At 46.9% G+C, this 20,399-nt stretch overlaps 1 protein-coding gene across 1 annotated transcript in view; it reads right to left on the reverse strand.

Moving 5' to 3' along the window:
* Positions 1-20,399, reverse strand: part of JMJD1C (jumonji domain containing 1C) — a 162,222-nt gene that overhangs the window by 140,981 nt on the left and 842 nt on the right. The window lies entirely within an intron of this gene.

The raw sequence follows: 20,399 nt of genomic DNA on the forward strand, positions 1-20,399 counted from the left end.
ATATATATGATAAACACACAGACACACGCACACTGCACACACACAAATTCTGTTTAACCTTTGTGTTAGTTGTCCCTAGTGTAAAGATCACTAAGGCACAAGCCTGGCAACCTCTACGTGCCCTCTGACCTCCATACTGGCATGGAGCGAGCTCACACAGAAAGTGGGATACAGATTCCAATCTGGAACTTGGCAGTAGAACGCTGACGTGAAGGTAGCGGATGTGCAGACACAATGCAGGAGGGGCCACCAACCTACATGCTTGAAGGAGTGAGCGAGGAAGCTGTGGTCTTGCTGAAGCCCGACAATTTGGCAAATGCAAGAAGCAGAAAGTTTCACTGCTTGGCTTTACAAATGAACTGATACAAGATACTGTCGGGCTCCATGCCTATGGGGTGGGGCGGAGGCTGCACACCTAAGCACTGGCAGAGAGGCCGGAAGGAGGCATTGGATGGAGGCATTGGATCCCCCGAGAGCTGAAGTTACGAGCATTTGCATGACACCCAGCTGGTTAACTAGATGATGTGAATCCTGTTTACACAGAAAGCTACCTCTCTAGCTTCCCAGGAAGTGCCATGATGAAACTGAGGAGGTATGACCAGAGCTGGGACATTTAGTGGGACCAGAGGGGACCTGAGGACACAGGAAGGGTACAGGTGAGAGTGATGAAGAGAAAGGCAGTCATATCAGCTGGTGCTGGTGCATCATGACAAAGTCAGGCAGGTCTTACAAGATTTGAATTTTAGACCAAAAGCAAGTGGAACTTGAATGTGTCTTTGAGCCTTTAAGCAAAGGAATGAGAGTTGCACAGAGAACAATAGATTGCCCTGAAGCATGAAAAATAGATGAGAGGACTAATGAAGAGGTTGTTGAAACTGATAACTTACTCTCACTTGAAACTTTTACCACCACCCACAAACGGCACCTCACCAATCAAAATGTGTGGATCTCTGTGTGTGGTTGTGCACACCTTTAGTAACAGCACTCAGAAGGCAGAGACAAGTGGATCTCTGAGTCTTAGGCCAGCCTGGACTACACAGCGAGACCTCATCTCAGAAAGAGCCCACATGTCTCCACCTACAAAGACCATCCACTCCCAAGGCTGGAGAGACAGCTCAGTGGTTAAGAGCACTGACTGCTCTTCCAGAGGTTCCTGAGTTCAATTCCCAGCAACCACATGGTGGCTCACACCCACTTCCTCTCACTGCATGTCCCCACACAGCTCTCTTTCTCTTGCTTTCTATTATAATCACGCTCCCCTCATTTTCTCCAGACCCCCACAACTCAGTATTACCCTAACTAATGTGTGGCTGGTTCACACCTCACACAAAGCAGCCCTCTTGCCTGTTCTTGGCATTCACTGTACCTGTCAGCAGCTGACCTACAGACAAGACATTCTGATAAACACATTACACCTTCTCTTGTTATGACAGCCATGACAGAGACAAAGAAAATGAGTCCTTGCTGAGAGAAGGCCATAGAATTCCTTAAATGCTAACCCAAGACTCAAACCCATGGTCCATATCACAAAGTTCGGTGAGGACAGACCAACAGCCTCTACTTTATGTCTGATGTCAAGGTCATCAACTACAAATATGGAATGAGTTGGAAGCTCTGAGGAGAATAAAAGTCTGGGGGAGGGGACTATGAAAACCAAAAGCACTAATCAGCAAAATATTAAAGGACTGCCAGGCAAAATTAGGGACCTATTAAAACTGAAAGAAATAGGCGTGTTCATAATGTCTCTGAGCAAACTGTGAACCTCCCAGGGCACAGATGAGAAGGGCAATGTGGAACCTAGTCTAATGGCTCCAAACAATATATGGGGGGAGATACTACCAGGTACCATGTAAAACGGTTTTGGGGTCGGGCCTTCAGGAAAAGGGTTGCCTAGAGGCATTGGTAAATAAAGAACAGTCTCCTCAGAGAATCATCTCCTCCCAAACGTCAGCAGTGGTGAGAGAAACCTGGCTGAGCTTGGTGGCCCATACCTTCAATCCCAGCACTCGGGAGGCAGAGTTGAGGACCCGCCTGATTACACAGTGAGTTCCAGGACAGCCAGGGCTACAAAGAGAAACTGCGTCTCCAGAAAAACCAAGAGCAACTTGCTGTGGCCGAGGTTGGATTCCTAAGCATGTGAAGAGGAAGGAAGGATCCACAGATGGTCATGAGGCTTCAGGTAACAGACCAAAAAGGTAGAAAATGTGAAAATGGACAGTCTGAGTGACCCAGGTTACCAACAAGGTGAGAGTAGACTGCTGCTGCCCGAGGGCTGATATTCCTCCACTGAGGGCCACTGGTGCTGAGCACGCAGGCTGGCTACCCGGGAAGACGGTGATGGGCCAACCTCCAGCCTTCCTATGCCAGGGCAGGCTGTCTGTCTTACATGCCAAGAAAAATTGCCACGAAGGAAGCAAATCCAAAAGGACAAGCAGCTGAGCTGAATTAGGGCAGGAGCAGGAGGCGGAGACCTTGGCGGCTTACTCCCGCTGCCCCGGGGCAGCGCTACGCCAGCTCACAGCCAAGCACCACAACGCTGTAAAAGTGAGGTAGGACCGAGAATACTTCACATTTATCGACTCATTTATTCCACGCTTGACATTTATAAGAAAGGTTTACTATTCCAATATGGAGAACTTGAAGAAACTGAGAGACAGAGGTAAAAAGTGACGTGTGTGCAGCCACACCATGGGCAGCGGCGCTGGGGGTCACGGAATGACCTCATTCCAAATCCACGCTTCTAAGAACTGACACACCAATCAATAGCCATGACTGCACAATTTGTGTGCAAACACACACACACACACACACACACACACACACACACACCCCACCAGAGGAAATGGGAACGAGACTGCTTATACAGTCTCAGTAGGCTACACCCCACCACCCAGAATAGGAGGAACACTCGCTTGGCTGAAGTGAGCCTGCTTCCACACAGCACAGTGGCAACCTACTAGACCTACAGAGCTCCTTGCCATGAGCCTCCAGCTTTAGCCCTCCTCAGCTTCTTTTAACCATTTCCTCCCTCTCCACCAAACCTGACTCCCGGGAATGTCAGACTCTTGCGTTTTGCTGTTCTACCTAACACTCGACGTAGAGAGTACAAGACACTAAACAGAGGCCTGCAGTTCTCCGAGCGGGAGACTACAGCAGTCTTTCCTCTCTGTTCAGCCTGTCACCAGGCCATTATTTCATAGGGAACTGCTCAGAATAAACAGAAGAGGAAGAAAGAAAGCACCTGGTCAGGCTTCTCCTTCTCTCTTCTCTGTCGCCCACAGAGGAGGATAAACGCTGGGGGAGGGGGGACTAAGTTATATTAATGTAGGCCACTGGTCTCAACGTCACCATCCTCCAGCCCCAGCTCTTATCCCTGCCTTGAAGAGTCAGTCCTTTTACTGCAGCTGAAGATCTGCTTTGGCGCTCAGAGGCAATGTCTACTCAGGCACTGCTCTATTTCAGTCGCTGGGGAACCTTGAAGATTATTTCCCAGATCAACTCCACTTACAAGAGGCCTCAGGGGAAAAGGAAGTCAGAGCTCCAGACTCCACAGACAAATAAGGCAACTCTGAGAAAGCACCCGGGAGCAAATCTCCTTCTGTGAGAGTCCCCAGGAGGAAGTTTCGCTGCCAAGATCAAAAAAAAAAAAAAAAAAAAAAAGGGGCTTATTTGTCACAAAGGGGATTCCGTTCTACAATGGGGTGAGGGGAAGCCAACCTAACAGATAGCAGAGATTCCTGCTTGATTCCCTAGCCCTTATAGAGATTACCCTTAAATCACATGAAACCACAACGATCACGTTTGCTTTCAGAGACAAGCCCAGAGGTTCTTTCCGATGCAAACCAAGTATGAACATCAAACTAGCCAAGGTCAGGAAAAAAGAATGTTAACCTACAATGAAGACTTAAGAACGGAATGAGACCCTTTAAACCAGGCAGCTGCGTGGCTCATGTCTTTAGTCCTAGCACCAAGGAGGCAGATGCAGGTGCATCTGAGTTGGAGGCCAGCCAGCCTGGTCTACAGAGTGAGTTCCAGAACAACAGGGGTTTGTTACACATAGAAACCCTGTCTCAACCCACCCCTCCCCCAAACAGAAAGGATGCAATCCTTTAAAATGTAATAAACGGAGGCTGGAGAGACAGTTCAGTGATTAAGGCTGCTCTTCCAGAGGGCCTGGGCTCAGTTCACAGCACCAATAGGGCAGTTTACCATTTTTCTTTTTTAAACTCCAGCTCCAGGGGATCTAACACCCTCTTCTGACCTCCACAGGCAGTACCACTCTGGTGCATAGATACACATACAGCCAAAACACTCATACATGCACAATATTTTTTTTAAATGTAAGAAAAAGGAAACACTCGTATTATATTCCAAATTCCAGGTGCTACATGCAAAATGCAGAAGATGAAAGCAAGAAAAACATCTCAGAAAGCCTGGCACCGTTTGCTTGAAGACTCAACAATCACGGGGTCTCCACTGTCAGGCTAATGGTCACATTTTCAGGTGTAGCTAAAAGTGCTAGCCTTCTATTTATGGGAAAACGGGGGAAGCCGGAGTCTTGGTTTCTCTTTTTGAATGTCACTCTCCCGATCAGCCTTTCCTTGTGAGCTGGAGGCGAGGGTGATACATTAATTTTGCAGCAGCTGTTTTGTTTTATTGGAGACATTGTGTCTCAGGCTGGCTTGGAACTCACAGTGCAGTGCAGACCGACCTGTTCTGCTGAGCTCATACTCATGAGCCACAGCACCAGCCTTTTAATAGTGTATTTACAGCAGAACAACCTAAGAAGACACTGTTAAAATCTAGGTTAAATTAGAGGATATTTTTAAGTAGGAAAAAAAAAAAAGTACATACTATTCAAGTAATACTCAACAGCACCTGAGAGAAAACTGTTCTACTTTCACATATAAATTAATTTCTGACCAGGCCATTTTTATGGCCCAGGTAAAAGGTCACTATAAACGGAAGTGATGAATTCACACAAAGACGACAGGAAAAAGGAAGGCAAAACTAGAATTTGCTGAGATCACAGTGAGAGTATTTCCCAGGCCAATGAGATGGCCCAGCACATAAAGAAGTCACTCAGTGCCAAGCCTGCCAACCTAGGGCAGATCCTGAATGGGAGAGAGAACCTGCACATACGTGTGTCACACAAGCCCTGACACTTGTTCCTAAACATAGTTTAGAGACAGGATAGTTTTCTTACAATGGGAGAGGGCGGAAAGACAATGAATGGACAAGCGGGAGGAGGGGGCGCTTGTCATGACACATCACAGGAACACACCAACACACACTTCCTGAGGCCACTCATTTAAAATAATCAAGTATCAAGAACTGCCCCATGACCCCACTGTGCTGCCTGAATCTCAAACCCACTCCAGGGAACAATGATTTAAGAAAATGGGTAACTGATTTCAGGTCGGCGGCAAGACATTTCTTTACAAGGGTACTGTCTCACGCCGGATGCAAGCACTGTATAAACAAGAACTATACAGAGACTGGACTGGCCAATATGAACAAGAACAATGAACTAAAAGTCAGTATTTTAAATGCATCAATTAGCTAAAGATACCACGCGGAACACTTCTTTGAAAACTGCTAAACCCCAGCAGTTGGGAGGCAGAAGCAGGCAGATCTCTCTGAGTTTGAGGCTAGCCTGGTCGACAGAGCGAGTTCCAGGACAGCCAGGGATACACAGAGAAACCCCGTCTAGAAAAGCAAAACCCAAAGTGGAAATAGAATAAGTATTAAACCATCAGGGATTTCTTCTTCCCTTCCTAGATAAAGCATCCTTCAGCGGGGCAAGGTGATACAGGCCTGTAATCCCAGCACTAGACAGAGGGAGACAGGAGGACCAGGAATTCGATGCTATTCTCTGCCACAGAGGTTACAGCGCAGCCATGAGATTATCTCGAAAGAGAAAAAAAGGAAATGCTTTCTGTTCCTACAGCATACCTCTCCTGCCTGCTGCCATGTCTTCCCCCACAACAAGGGTCAGAACCCCCAGCTGGAACTTGGGTCACAGTTCAGTGACAGTCTTGAACCTCAGAAAACTCCTATTAAAGACTGTGAAAGCTGCTGAAGTTGAAAGACCCATTTCATAACATGATGTGATAAGGGGGTCAGGGGCACCGGGGCTAGGGACATTTGGCTATGGTTTGAATATGGAATGCCCCCTATCAGCTCACATTTGAACACTTAGGCTCCAGGTAGGGGTGCCATGGGGGAAGGCTGGGGAGCCTTGCTGGAGAAAGTATGTCACTGGGAGGTGGGCCTTCCTGATCTGACTGCATCCTGTTCCAGCCAGCATGCCTCCCCTGCCTGCTGCCACACTCACCATAATGGACTCTATTCTACCTAAACAACAGGGCAAAATAGACCCCTGATTTCAGGGTGGAGGACAGAAGATCTGCCTAAGGGGAGAAAACAAAAAAATTACCTTAGCTTAAAAAAAAAAAAATTGTAGCACATGCCTTTAATCCCAGAACTCGGGAGGCAGAGGCAAGTGGACCTCTGTGAGTTCCAGGCCAGGATAGCCAGGGTTATACAGAGAAACCCAGTGTTGAAAAACATCTTTAAAAAAAAAAAATCAGTAATTAAGTATAAACAAGAAATTATTTTAATAAGGAAAAATAGCCACTATTTTGGATTTAAGAAACCATCCAACAGACACTGTCTGCCTCTTAAATTAAAAGTGGTAGCATCCACCTTTAATTCCAGAGAGGTGGGAGGAGAGGCCAGCTAGTTGCTGGTAGATTGCTTGAGCTCAAACCCTATCAAACCCTAACACCACAAACACTAGTTATGATGGTACACACCCATAGAGACAGGAGGGTCAGTTTAGGCCAGAAGAGATGAGACAATCTGAACCCAGAAGAAGTGAGCCGGATCGATGTATTCTGAAGACATGACAAAGTGACTCCCAAGTGCACTGCAGGCTTCCCACGAAAAGGATTCTAATTTTTGCCTACACAAAAGATATAAAACCTACCAGCTCTGCCAGCTCTTGGAGGGCTCAGCAGCCGAAATGAAAGCCTCAATTCAATAAAGATAACTGCGTGCACAGAGCTAGGCTTGCAAGAAGGGCAATGCATAAACTCCCAGAGTAACTGAGGAAACCAGACAATCAAATCTACAGTCACAGCTGGGTCTGCCCATAATAGAAATCAGACATACTTTGTACCATGCCCCGGACCAAACACATCAAAACAGTAATTCCTCAAGAAGGCGATAACGTACCCTTGTCCGCAAACCAGCCCTCCAAGATCAGCATCAGGAAGTGGTCTGGCTGAAGGGAGAAAGGCCCACTCCAAAATCCTCACGCTCACTCGCTCCAAGGCTCACTGTTGGTATTCTTGTTTGTTTTTTTGAGACTGGATCTCTCTACGTAGCCCTGGCAGCCCTGGAACTCACTATATAGAGACCGGGCTGGCCTCGAACTCAGAGAGCCAACTGCCTCCAGAGTGCTGGGAATGAAAGGTGTGACACAGTCTCCAGCTGCTGCCTACGGATCAAGACGCTCAGCTCCTTCTCCAGCACCCTGTCTGCCTGCATGCCACCATATTTCCCACCATGATGGTAAGGGATTAAACCTCAGAAACTGTAAGCCAGCCCCAGTTAAATGTTCTCCTTTGTAAGAGCTGCCGTGGTCATGGTGTCTGTTCCCAGCAAGGAAACCCAAGCTCAAACACTGGGTACCATCTCAGACTTGAAACGTCCAAGCACACAGGAACACATGATACTCACTAGACAGAGCTCCTTTGGCTCCAAGCAAAGCAAAAAGGTAGAATGAGGCCATTCACACACATTCCATAGGGATCCCGGTGACCTGTATCCCCAACACCAAAAGGTGAGAAAAGTGTATCACAGAGATCACACCATACGCCAGTTATTCAGAATAACGGCTGCGCACCACAGCTGCCGCGGGACACCACTACCAGGCATGCAGGCTAAGATTTCAGCCCCTATTGACAGTCATTATCCCCTATTCCAGCACTCTCAGAAGGATCCCACCTGAGGCACACACACACACTGAAACCAAGCCGAAGGCCCTTTGGAATGGCACACCTCTTGCTTCCTTCTGATCTTCCCTTCAGATAACCGTGTAGGAACAGAGAAATACCGTGTTTACAAACATTCCAATTTTCCCCGTCAACCTCTCTCTCCAGTGATAAGAAAAACGCCCTGAGTTCTTCCTGCTGGGCTGCAAAGCCACTTTAGCCTCCAGGGAGAAACTGTCACCTCTGCCCAGGGTCCAGGAAAACCTTCTGGTTCAGGGGAACGAGCTTCCCACTCCGGCTGAGCATCAAGGCCGTCTTTCCATTTCTGGCTGCAAGGCGCTGTGAGCCCTAAGCTCCGACAAGCTGTGTGATGAGATAAACTAACACCAACAAATGTGCAGGGTCACGCTAGCTGGTGTCCCGCTGGCCCTGCTGCCGGCCCTTGATGGACAGATCCCGGGTCGGCATCATCTTGCATAGCTGCAACTGTATTTCCTCTGCCCTTTGGCCCATGGCAATCAGCTCCGATCTGGTCCACAAACTTAGGTCAAAAACATAAGTAAAACATACTGAAGACCAAGGAGACCGAGGTAGTTACTGACAGAAAACTCTTGATCAAAGGAAAACACGATTTTAACCCCCTCAACAACAAAAGTATAATGGAAAAATGAGAGGGAAAAAAAAAAGAAAGGGAAGGAAATCCTCTAGATTTCATCTGTAATGGAGTTATGGGTGGTTGTGGGTTACCGTGTGAGAATACAGACCTGAGTCCTCTGCAGGAGCAGCAAGTGCTCTTCACCACTGAGCCATCGCTCCAGACCCCCTTACTTCCTTCTAAATGACACTAAATCTAAGGCCCTGGCCAAGCTTAAGTCATTTTCCTAGAGATAAGACCATTTTCCCACCGAAGTTCCACTCACCAACGAAACTAACCTGGTAACGCACTTTTCGGTTGTAGGGCAGGAGGGAAGAGGAGGAGAAAGGGGACAGAGGAGATTACCAATGTTCAAAATGCCATTTAGTGCACATGCTGCTGTCATACTATGTGCATACCGTGCAGATAGGAATGTGGCAGCATGCGTAGGATCCCGGAGGACAGTGTCTAGTTGATTCTCTTCTCACTGTGGGTTCCCAGAAAAAGGCCAGGTCACCTGCAGAACCAACACTGACCCCAGGCCAAGCAAGTCCAGTGAGATGGCTTACAGGGTAAAGGTATTTAGCGCTAAGCCTGACAACCTGAGTTTGATCCTGGGACCCAAATGGTGGGAAGAGAGGTCTTCTGAGCCATCCTCTGATACACGCTGGGGCACAGCAGTATGCACACATGCACACAAATTAAATAGAAGAAAGTGAAATCAAGTTAGCCAAAGGTGCTGACCTGGGGAAATGTTTGACTCACTGTGTTGAAATGACATGCCAACAGTGACCACGGAAACACACTCTATTCATTTAGCTACACTCATCTGAATATAGATATTAATTGTGAAATAAGTCATAAAGACACAGACTGTATGAAGACACTTAAGGTCAGGACCACTGTTAGGAATTTACCACAGTGAAAACTCCATCCCTCCCACTTCCGTACACCCATGTCAGGTACCCCCTCCCCACTGCCAACTTAAAACATTCTTTGCTAAACTACCTTGTTTGTTTGTTGGAGTTCAGGAAAACAAATTCAAATTTTGGAAGTAAACGTACAGCTCAATGGTAGTGCCAGTGGCTGGAGAGTAAGCCTCGCGATGCCACAGGCTACCCACGAGCTATCACAGCCTACCATGAGCTTCCGTGACAGTAGTTTAGGGAGCTGTTCTCAAAGACTTCACTCAGGTGAAGATGAGATTCTTGACTTGACCACAGGAAAGAATTTCGGGATGAAACCGAGTGAAGCGGGCGTTTTTCTCAGAAAGAGAATTAATGCTGCTTTAAGTATAAAGGTTAACAGAAAGGAATGTGGAGAAAAACCAAGTCACAGCCAGGCGTGGAGACAAGTGCCTTCTCTCTAAGAATCAAGAAAGTCATATTTAAACTTCTTAACGGTGGCCATCTATAGGATCTTTGGGGCCCTTTCTGTAAATGGAGCTTCTAATTCCTAGAAGACTGTGGGAACTGTAGGTTTACAGCTGGGAAGAGAGAACCGGCCACCAATGCTTTGGCCTGAAGCACAGCTCCTGGCTACTTTAACATCTTTATTTGAACGGACGCTATATAAACAACCTCTGCAGCTGACTGCTGATCAGCGTGCAGGAATTCTCAGCTGGAGAAACCTCCAGCTCCTTCTGTTCGAACTCTCACCCCTTCGCTTCCCCTATCTCCAAGGTCCGCCAACTGAGCTCTTGACTAGCATATGCAAGGCCCTGAGTTTGATCCCAAGTACCATGGTAGGTAAGATAAAATTTTAAATCGAGGTTCAAGTCCAGATCCTGTAAGATCATTCAGAGAACAAGACAATCGCTGCTACATAGGGATCATGTAGCGGGCAATGTGCCAAGGGCTAAAAGGCATTATTGTCTAACGAGAGCTCAAAATCACTCAGTGGGAAGCAATATCATCACGTGCATTTTGCAAATGGTACTGGGTCTGAAGAGCAGGGCGAACAAACCCAGCTCCTAGAGGAAGATGCCCTGAGGACAGAGGGCCTGGGAAATGAATGGGCCTTCCGAGGCCAGGTTCCAAGAGCTCACACCCACCTCTAATCCTTCAGAAATCTACAGGAGATAATAGCCACTTAGCTGTCTTAGGGGCTGGAACTAGAGTGAGGTACTGTTTGGGCTCGGGGCTTTTAGTTCAACTTAGGTCAATCCAGTATAGACAGCAAACTGTACTCTAATTGCAATCTTTGCTTTAGAAAAGGGAAATCATTAATGATTAAAGGTCTTTGACAAAAAGTCGGAGGGTTGGGAGCAGGAGAACAATTAGGAGACCCTTTCTGTGAAGCGTGGAAGACAGTGGACAGATGACCTCAGTAACCTGCAGAGATCTATCAGCAGAGTACTGTCAAACACCGCGACAGCAATGTCTTCACCCACCCTTTAAGCCCTGTCCAATACCTCCGCTGCCGTCCACATCCCACGCTCCACTGCCCCAGCCGTAGATGAGCTGAAAGAAGACAGAGCGAGGTGACCCTCGTTTGTCCTTTGTTGCAAACCGTGAGCAGTCTTCTGCATGCGCGGTTGGCTCCTACCTTTACTCTAATTTTCTGGCTGCTAACAGACAAGCAGCTGAGACATACTCCTCCAACTGTCTCAGCATCTCCTGGAACCACTTGGTCTCCAGCAGAGCCTTCTCTGAAATCTGGATCATTCTGAAACTGATTCAAGAGCTGTCCCTGCTCCCCTAGCCTGCCTCCTCAGTAAGTTCCACTTGAACTGCTACAACCCACACTCTGCCAAGACAACTTTAGACTGGCCGTTCCATGACCTTTGATTTGGGTTCTCTCAGCACTTTTCGGTTGACTCTAGATAAAAGGCACCCTGAGGGCAGACACTATGGAATCGGAGAGAACCTGCTTCAGTGCCTTCTCCTGTACAAAGAGCCACTCCAAATCCTAAGGCTGGGTGTGTATAGGTGCTGAGACCAAAACAGTGAAACAGGACAGACAGCATTCCTGGAGTAACACCTCACAGCATAACTGCAGGAAGACAGTAAGAATGGAGGCCAATGGTTAAGTACAATGGAGTAAAGCAATCCATGGGAGGCTGGGTGAGATTGGGTAATCCACTGCAGAGACGCCCTGGAATCCCGACCACAGTGAGACAGTGAGGAGCAGTGTCTAGTCAGTCTCCAGCTGAACCTGCCAAGTGCTCATCGTGAAACAAGGAACGGCAAAAAGCCCCAGGGAAGGAAGTACGATGCCATCCACGTTTACGGGATTTTATGGGATGGGAAAAGGGCAGAGAATTTTGGAAACAAAGAGATGAGTGCACTCGGAGTTCTGTGGGCCAAGATAGGATCTAACCAGAGCTCGGGGGAGCCACTGGCCATGGAAGAGGGTAAGAGGCAGAACCTTCTCAATTAGGTACCAGAAATCCCACGCCGTCTGCTGTGCCAAGCAGCCAGGAGGTGGTGGATGAGAAAACTCTGATTCAGAAAGGTAAAATTTAATGACAGAGAACAAGAGAAATGAGGTCACATCGTGATACATAATTTCATTTTTTCCACCCATGGTTTCTGGCCCCGAGGCAGGCCACAGAAACTCTAATCTTTCCCACCCTTTCTGCCTTTAGCTGCTCGCTCATAAAACCCTCTGGCCTGCCCCTTAGGAGAGTGGGTTATGCCACCCATTCTACAGAGACCCTACCGAGACCCTCTAAAAAGAAATACTGCTAGCCAGCCAAGAATGTTAAAGCAGACAGTCTCTGGGGGCAGGATGCTCACCCAGACTACAGCCAGGGAACAGCCTCCATCTCTGCACATCTTGACATGGCTGTTCACACTTTAAACATCACTGTGCAAAGAAGTCTCCGGAACAGAAAGCACTCGGGAGTCTCTGGATACTAGACACACCTCAGTTGGCACATAAGGGCCTAGAAGCTGGTGCCCTTTCCCATGTCTTACCCTATGCCTTTTTCTATCCTTACAAGCAACTGGTAACACTGAGATTCCGGGCTGCTAGGGGAATCTACTGAGCACTGGGAAAATCTGGTAGGGTCCTGGGGCAAAGCTCAGTTGGTCTATGAGCCACAATAGAAGGCACAAGGCCCCAACACAAGACAGACAGGGCAGAGAGAGAGAAGTGAAACAGAAAGGGCACAGAGAAGGGACTGAAGTAAATGAAGGGAGCTCACAACCGGCATCTGACAGGGTGAAGGGGGCGTCACACCCAGCCTGTGACCTGTGCTCTAAACACCCAGCCTGTGACCTGTGCAATCTGACAAAGCTAACTGGACTAGCAGACTCCTGGTTCATGTTTTCTTCCGGACCGACTGCTGTAACCCTTCTGTGCCTTGCCTCCTAGCTCTTTTTACCTGTGCTGTTGACTTGTGGGAGGACCTACCACCAATGGGTCACCTTTTTGGAGCAGCTGGGGTTTGTTCCTTCAAAAAGAACAGTTTCTCCCTTCCTTTTTAATTTCCTCAAATTAGTATATATGGCATATTATCCTGGTAGTAGGCACTGGCCTTTTTCTAAGGCTGAAAGCAGGCATCTCCCAAATTCCACGGTCTCTCCTTTGCAAAGGCTGTCTGGGATATGTGTGATGGACTGTTACCAATCTCAAAACACCTCACGTCTCCATGACATGACAGTGTGCACTTACAAAGGGTTTCCTGTTGTTTCCGTGTTTTATTCTCTTAGTAATTTATAAATAATCCCCTAAGGCAAACAGTCTGAAGTACAGCCTTCGATGTATGCTGATATACATTTGGCCCGTGCTGGACCTGGAATCCTAAACCCAGCCTTCCAGCCTAAACCAGGAAGTGGATAACCTCAACACACAGCTTCCCTTACTCAGAAAGCCTTTCAGCACACTGTTCATCTGAGCAGGCATCAACTGGAACTCCGTATCCATAACTCCTCAATCTTCCAAAGCATAACTGATTTTCTCCATTCCTATTGGACTTTCTGATTTTTCTCCTTCTTTACTGGACTTTCTGGTTTCATTATTTCTTTCCTGTAGACCTCTGAAATAAGGTGACTTATTTCGCAACCGCCCGAGGTTTTACTTTCACCTGCAGAGAGAGAAACTGAACTGATCTAGAGATTACTAAGAAGACAGCTACACGAGGCAAGTCGAGGTACGTAAGGCACATCCTGCTGTCAAGAGCTTAGTACCTTCTAGAAAGACGGTGTTAGGGTGGAATCTGGAGTATTCTTGCCCGGCTCAGATGTTAGAGCTTAGTCTCCAGCTGTTGGTACCAGGGGGAAGTAATAACTCGGGGAGTTGGGGTGGGGACACGGACGGACATGACTTTGAAGAACACGATGACCCTGGCCTACCTCTCCCCTCCTCCAGAAGTGGACAAGAGGACGGCTCTGGGGAGCATGTGCCCAGCCATGGCGCTCTGCCTCAGGCATGCACAGAGAGAAAACCAAGCCTGGTGATCCTGGATGAGACCTCTGAACCTCCCTTTCAGGTGATTTCTCAAGTATTCTGTCGCCATGGCAGCTGGCGGGACACAGATGGCAATCATTCGGCGTAGACTGTTTTTACTCTTTTACGTTTTGGGTTCCGGGATGTAGCTCAGTGTAGACTCTACTACCAGGTTATCCCCCCTGCGGCTGTTTTAGAATAGGATGTGCTACTTGTCACATATCGTAAACATTTACATATGTAGCCGAGGCAAAACAGAAAAACAGCAGCAACAAATGTTCCGAGCATCCAAAGCAGCCAATGAGCAGAGTAAAAAGTGTGGCCAACATTTGACACCGACCATCTTACACAGCAGTGGACACCGAGGGGCCGGGATCACAAAAGTGGGTAAGTCTTCAGACCCTAGCACTACGTAAACTGAGAAAACAAAGAGGTGTGTAGAGGTCCTATAAAGATAAGAGAGGGATCGTGGGTCTCTCCAGTGATCCTCAGAATGAGACAGAGGGAGGATGAAGACAAAGTCTCAGGGCAGGAAGAATAAAAATGGAAGAAACCATGGGACTGACCTCTTCAAGGCCTGGGCTTAGAGAGACTGAGAGCTTCTTAAGAGAAGCTCACAAACCTAACCGTCTAGAGTCACTGCAACAGCCCTCTAATAGAACTAACTACAACTCTAATTCTGACGTGCTTTAAGTTTCCGAACCCCAACTAGCGATGACAAGATGGCTGGCCTGAACAAGCACAAAATGGATTCAGACAGCATCAACCGTGATTTAAATAGAAGCCTTGTACTCGTAAGTTTCAGACACAAGCAACAGAGTCCGCTTTGGAAATGCAGAGGAAAGGTTAAGAGCCAGGAGATACCGTCTGAACCAACAGGCCTGGACCGTGTCTTAGAGGAAGGCACAATCAAAAGCCTAGCCAGCGTCCGTGGAAAGGTGAGAACGTGTGCGAGCTGTCTCCTGAGATACTTAATTCATCTTTGCATTCTCCACAGACCACCGGTGAGCAGCAGCACATAATCGGCAGCACAGCGGAGAAACCTTTTAGCTAGTTTCCTTAATAATCAAGACATTGGGGTACAACCTTTAATCCTAGCACTCAGGAGACAGAAGACAGGCAGATGTCTGGAAATTAAGAGGCCAATGTGGTCTACAAGGTGAGTTCCAGGGCAGCCAGAGTGAGACCCTGTCTTTGAGGAAAAAAAATCCATATGAGATGACAAAACTGATTAACGGGTGAACACTCCTCCCTCCACTTTCCTCCCTCCGTTTACAGCGACTATTTGCCTGCACACCTACGCTGGGTGCCGCTAGGTGTGTAAGGTCCCTGCCACAGCGTGCTTGTCTTAGAGGACCACTTGAGTGCTCTCTCTGGGGCAGCTGGTCCTCACTGTTCCTGCTGAGTCACCTCACCAGCCCAACCAACTTCTTAGCAAGGATTTGCTACAAAGTATGAATGGCAAACAATTCTTCTTTTTTTAAGGCTAGGATTGAGAAAGAAAGCTTGAGTGTGATGGGCATGTGAGAAACTCTGGGGCAAAGAGAAAAATGAGGAGGGGGCGTGAAATACCAATACAGCTGAGAGAGGCCATCCATAGGCCACACACCGTCTCTTCTCAAACTCCACGGCTTACAACTAGGGCCTTACTGATCTTTTACATCTATAGATGTCAACGCAGGTACCATGGCGTCCATGAATCACTGCAGGACGTGAACAGAAGTTTTCTTGTGTTTCAAATCTGCCTGTTCAGCCCTCGCCCAGCCCCTAACTCCTGAGAGTCACGTATCTTGGCTGTGAGTGGCTCTGCCTTTTTCAGCTCATGTGCTTGAAGTCACACAGTACACAGACTTCTCAAGAAGTGTTTCTTTCAGAAGAATGTGGAGTGAGGTTTCCTGGACTAAACTGTTTCCTTTCCTCCAGCACTGTCTAAGCTTGCTATAATTTATCTGGACCACCTAACAGTCATCTTGGTCACATGTGAGTTTCGACAGCAGCAAATAAAGATCCTATGAACGCGTGGTTTCCCTGGAACAGAGGTCAACGCCTTGGGCCAACAGTTAGGAGCACATTTGATTTAGGAGAAACTGTCTTTCTCAGTCTGGCCATGCCATGGGTCAGTGGACTTCTTCCCTCGTGTGCCGTGTCCTGGCTAGCACCATGGCCCCCAGAGCTGTGAGCCTGGCCCCGCTCACGGGTACAGAATGCAACCCCCAGCCCCTTGTCAACCTGTGACAGAGGGGGTGGGGCGCTTTCAACGTGCTTATTTGTCCTGGGTATTTCCTCCAAGGCAAGATCTCTGGCCTGTTTTCTAATCATTGCTGGAAAGCAATGTTGATAGTGACATCTGTCTTTCTCCTTCCCCCAGCGAGAAAGCACCCAGTTCTTCACCATGAACTATGATCATCTACGGTTTGGTTGCTGTTCTAAGCCAGTCATCAAACCCTCCTCTATCCCTGTTCAGTTGGTCTTGGACCAGTCAAGTGTTTTTGCTTGCCTGTTTTGATATGACCATATTGTTTTGTTTTCTTAGGTGTATGAAGATTAATTCAAGTGATTTTGTGTGTGTATGTTTGTGTGTATATGTGAGTGTGTGTATGTGTTTGTGTGTGTGTTTGTGTATGTATGTGAGTGTATGTGTGTGAGTGTGTGTGAGTATGTGTGTGTGTGTGTGTGTGTGTGTGTGTGTGTGTCACCTCAGACGTGTCCACCTGGAACGCCCCCACTTTGTTTTGATGCACGACTTCGGTTCCTACATTGTTGGCCTCCATCTGCTTAGTCTCTTGTCGAAGATTTCTCCATCCCTGTTCATGAAATGGTGGTCTCCTGATTTCCTTACATTTGTCTGACAAAAAGCTGTCCATTAAACCACTTTACACCTAAGAATGGTCCTCAAGCTATCAGCAAGGAGGAGGTGTGGGATTTCAGAACATAGGAAATCTGCTATTTCTTTAAGGCATGTATAACAAAAGCTTCTCCACACATATCTTTCTCCATGATAAAGCACTTACATAATTTGTTCCTTCTACTTGGTAGAACTTAAATAAAAAGTTGATTTTTCTGAAAAGAGCTGGATGACCAAAGTGAAGCGAAGGACTACATTTTTACCATCTCGCATTTCAACTTTACTTTGTGTGTTTCAAAAAAAAAAAAAAAAAAAAAACAAGGCACAACATCAAATAAACATTTTTAATTTTCTCTTAGAACGGTAAGTAGTCCTAGGCTAGAATTATCAAATATTTTAACTTCCTGAAAATTAGGTCATAAACTAACTCCAGTTTTCTGAATTCACAAATCTGCAGTCTAAAATAAGGACGACTCAATCTACTGCATTTTAAACGGGTGCCAAACGTGCCTCAAGTGTACACCAGCTCATGCCACTTGACACAGTATCACTCTTTAACCAGGAAGAGGGGGGAAGCTCTTTGGTCTCAATCCAGGTTTCAGGTAAGGCTATTTCCTAAATGTAAAGATCTGAGACAATGCTGACTCCTAGGCGAGCTGCCAAGCTCTGGAGAGCTAGCAGCCATCAAAGACCTTTTCATTTCCCCGTGGTGAGCGGACAGGCCCCTCTCGTCAATACCGGTACTGCCTCTGTCATTCCCTATCTAATCTGCTGGTTCTAATGCAATCTTACCCTACTTTCAGCACTACCTTATGACTCAGTCCCATGCAGCATGCCAAACTCTACCTCTGATTTAACCGTAACACCCAAAGGAAAATGACTGAAAAAGGGGCAGGCAGGCAGGCAGGCATTCGTCTGGAGCAGACAGAAAAAGGTTAAGTTTCTTCTTCCAAGTCAGTCTCTCTCTACCACTATTTTCTAAGTTACTATTAAGGCAATTTGGTAATTTTAGCCTTCTTACAGATGAAAGTATTTTCAATTATTTAAAAAGACTTCCCTATTAGAAATGGGAAGGTGACCCAGTATTCAGTCTCATTAGCATATTCATTAATAATTACACTAACGGCGATACTATCTCTGTGCCCGGTAATTCTGATCTACATGGGGTTCTCACTGCCTAGGGTACTTTCCTGCTCTCTGTTGATTTGCTAATTAGAGAGCTCCTTTAACATGCAAAAAGATGTACCTTCCACTATCTCCTAGGAGGACTCAGGGGGGAGGGGATGTGCCTGTGAGAGCGAGAGACTTTTAACAGAGTCCTAAATGATCACCAGCCATTAACATATTCACTCAAAACAAAACTAGCTGTGACTCACCATTCCTCCCATTACTGGTCTCCAAGAGAAAATGTCCTCCGGCCTACATACACAGCTTCCCACCAAGACTGATCTCAGTAGCCACACTCTACACACAACATACAAATAATGCTAAAGGGTTTAAAAAAAAAAGTATTTCCCTGGCTTCTACGTAGAATGGTGGCAAGCAAGCCAAGTCAGACATTATAAAAGCTACTGAGCTGGAGAGAAAGCTCAGTGGTTAAACGTGCTTGCTGCTCAACCGTGAAGGCCAGAGTTCCAACCCCAGCAACCACACTCCACCCACCCATATCACTGCCCAGCACCGTAAGCTTGACTTGGTTACCCATGTTCTTATAATGACCCCAGTGTGTGGGGTGAGAGACAGAGATGGGAGGATTCTCTGGGTTTTCCAAGGTCGGAGTAATAGTACCTCAAAGGAATAATACAGAGAGCAACAGAGGATAGGATGCCTGACATCCTCTGGCCTTCATTTGGTGCAAGGAGCACAGACACACACACACACACACACACACACACACACACACACACACAGCTGGGTAGAAGATACCTTATTCTCTTTTCTCACATAGACTAAAAAGCCTCATCTTACACACTGAAGCATGTATCTAATAGCCATCAATTAGCAGAGCTCAAGTGTCTGAGGTCCAGTAACAAACAGCAAGCAAACCTCCAAAAGTCGGGCGTTTTCCACAGGAGGCTCCTCCTAGAAGAGACAGACTCTTATTTAGGTCAACAGTTCTCAGCCATAGCAGCTTCCATGTGGCCCTTCCATAACACACTGCCATTCTGAAATGAAGTGAGTAACTCCTCGTACAGGCAATTCAAGACAAATCATCTACCTAGATAACACAGTAAGGTATAAGAAGACCTGTCAGTGTATGAATGCTGGAACAAAACAATTAGTAAGTGGATGTGACTGCATTGCTTATGATTCAATGTAACAAAACTATCAGCCATTTCTACTCACGCTGTACACCTTCCCTTAATTTACACAACGGGGGTGTGCAGAAACAAGAGACAGAAAACTTCAGTCTTGGTTAAAACTATGACTTTATCATAGTGGAAATTCAGGCTTAGCTAATTACATTCACTACAGGAAGGTCAAGCATGGTATTCCTAAGCCAGGAAGAACACAGGAACAGTCTTTGTTCAGAATGTCCCACACACAGCAAAGAGTACAGCGTCCCTGGGCCCATCAACACTAGCTAGTGGTCGATGCCAATTACAACCACTAAGAAAAGAAAAAAAGCTTGCTAATTTTCCCCTAGAGAGCACTCCCCCTGGACCAACTAACTCCCACCAAATTCGGGTATGAATCACAGTACCAAAGTTCAGCTCTACTACCTATGAACTACGTGATCACTGGCTAAAGAGTTAAGTTCTCTAAACCTCCGTTTCCATGGTACCAAAGAGAATCAACACTCCAGGGCTGTCTGAGGCGGCAGGATGACTCAACAACACTGTAGCAACCCGGGGTAGGTGGTTTACAACCCATGGCTTTTCCTAAATAAGGAACAAGGGGGCTGTGTCCTGCAAACAATAACAAGAACCATCAAGGCAAAAGAGGCAGAAGAGACTGAGGGGAGTCCAGAAACTTATGGGTTAATTTATGGGGTTGGGGGTGGGGTGTACATAACTGGGGGGGGAATTAAGAGATCAGAAAGGTAGAGAATGTGGAAAAAGGCACTGAAGAAAAAAGGTACAGAAAAGAGAGGAGGTACATTAAGGGTGAGGAACGAAAGGCTGTAAATAAAGGCATTACAGGACCTTTGCCCACAGAAGGACATGGAAGGCATGTGCCAGAAAAAAAAAAAAAAAAAAAACTGGTGCTGAGATGGCAAACATAACTCCCCAATAACGCTGAATAATGGCCAAACTAAATAATACAGAACACACACACCATCACTGCAGCCCCTGAAATGAAAACACACATTCTTAATGTAAATAAGCAAAAAGAACCAAAGAGCAGAAAGCAGCTGGAGCTCTTTTCTTCCTGGTTCTGTGGAAGGAAATCCGGCAGGCCTCGGCCTCCAAAGTGCTGGGACCACAGGAATCATAACCACCATGCCTCTCGCCTGCTGCTTTCTTTAATGACCGAAATTCTTCATGCATAGGCCTCGTGAACTAAAAGGAACTCGTCGTGGTAA

The sequence above is a fragment of the Micromys minutus genome (genome assembly GCF_963924665.1).
Source record: "Micromys minutus genome assembly, chromosome: 25".
NCBI lineage: Eukaryota > Metazoa > Chordata > Mammalia > Rodentia > Muridae > Micromys > Micromys minutus.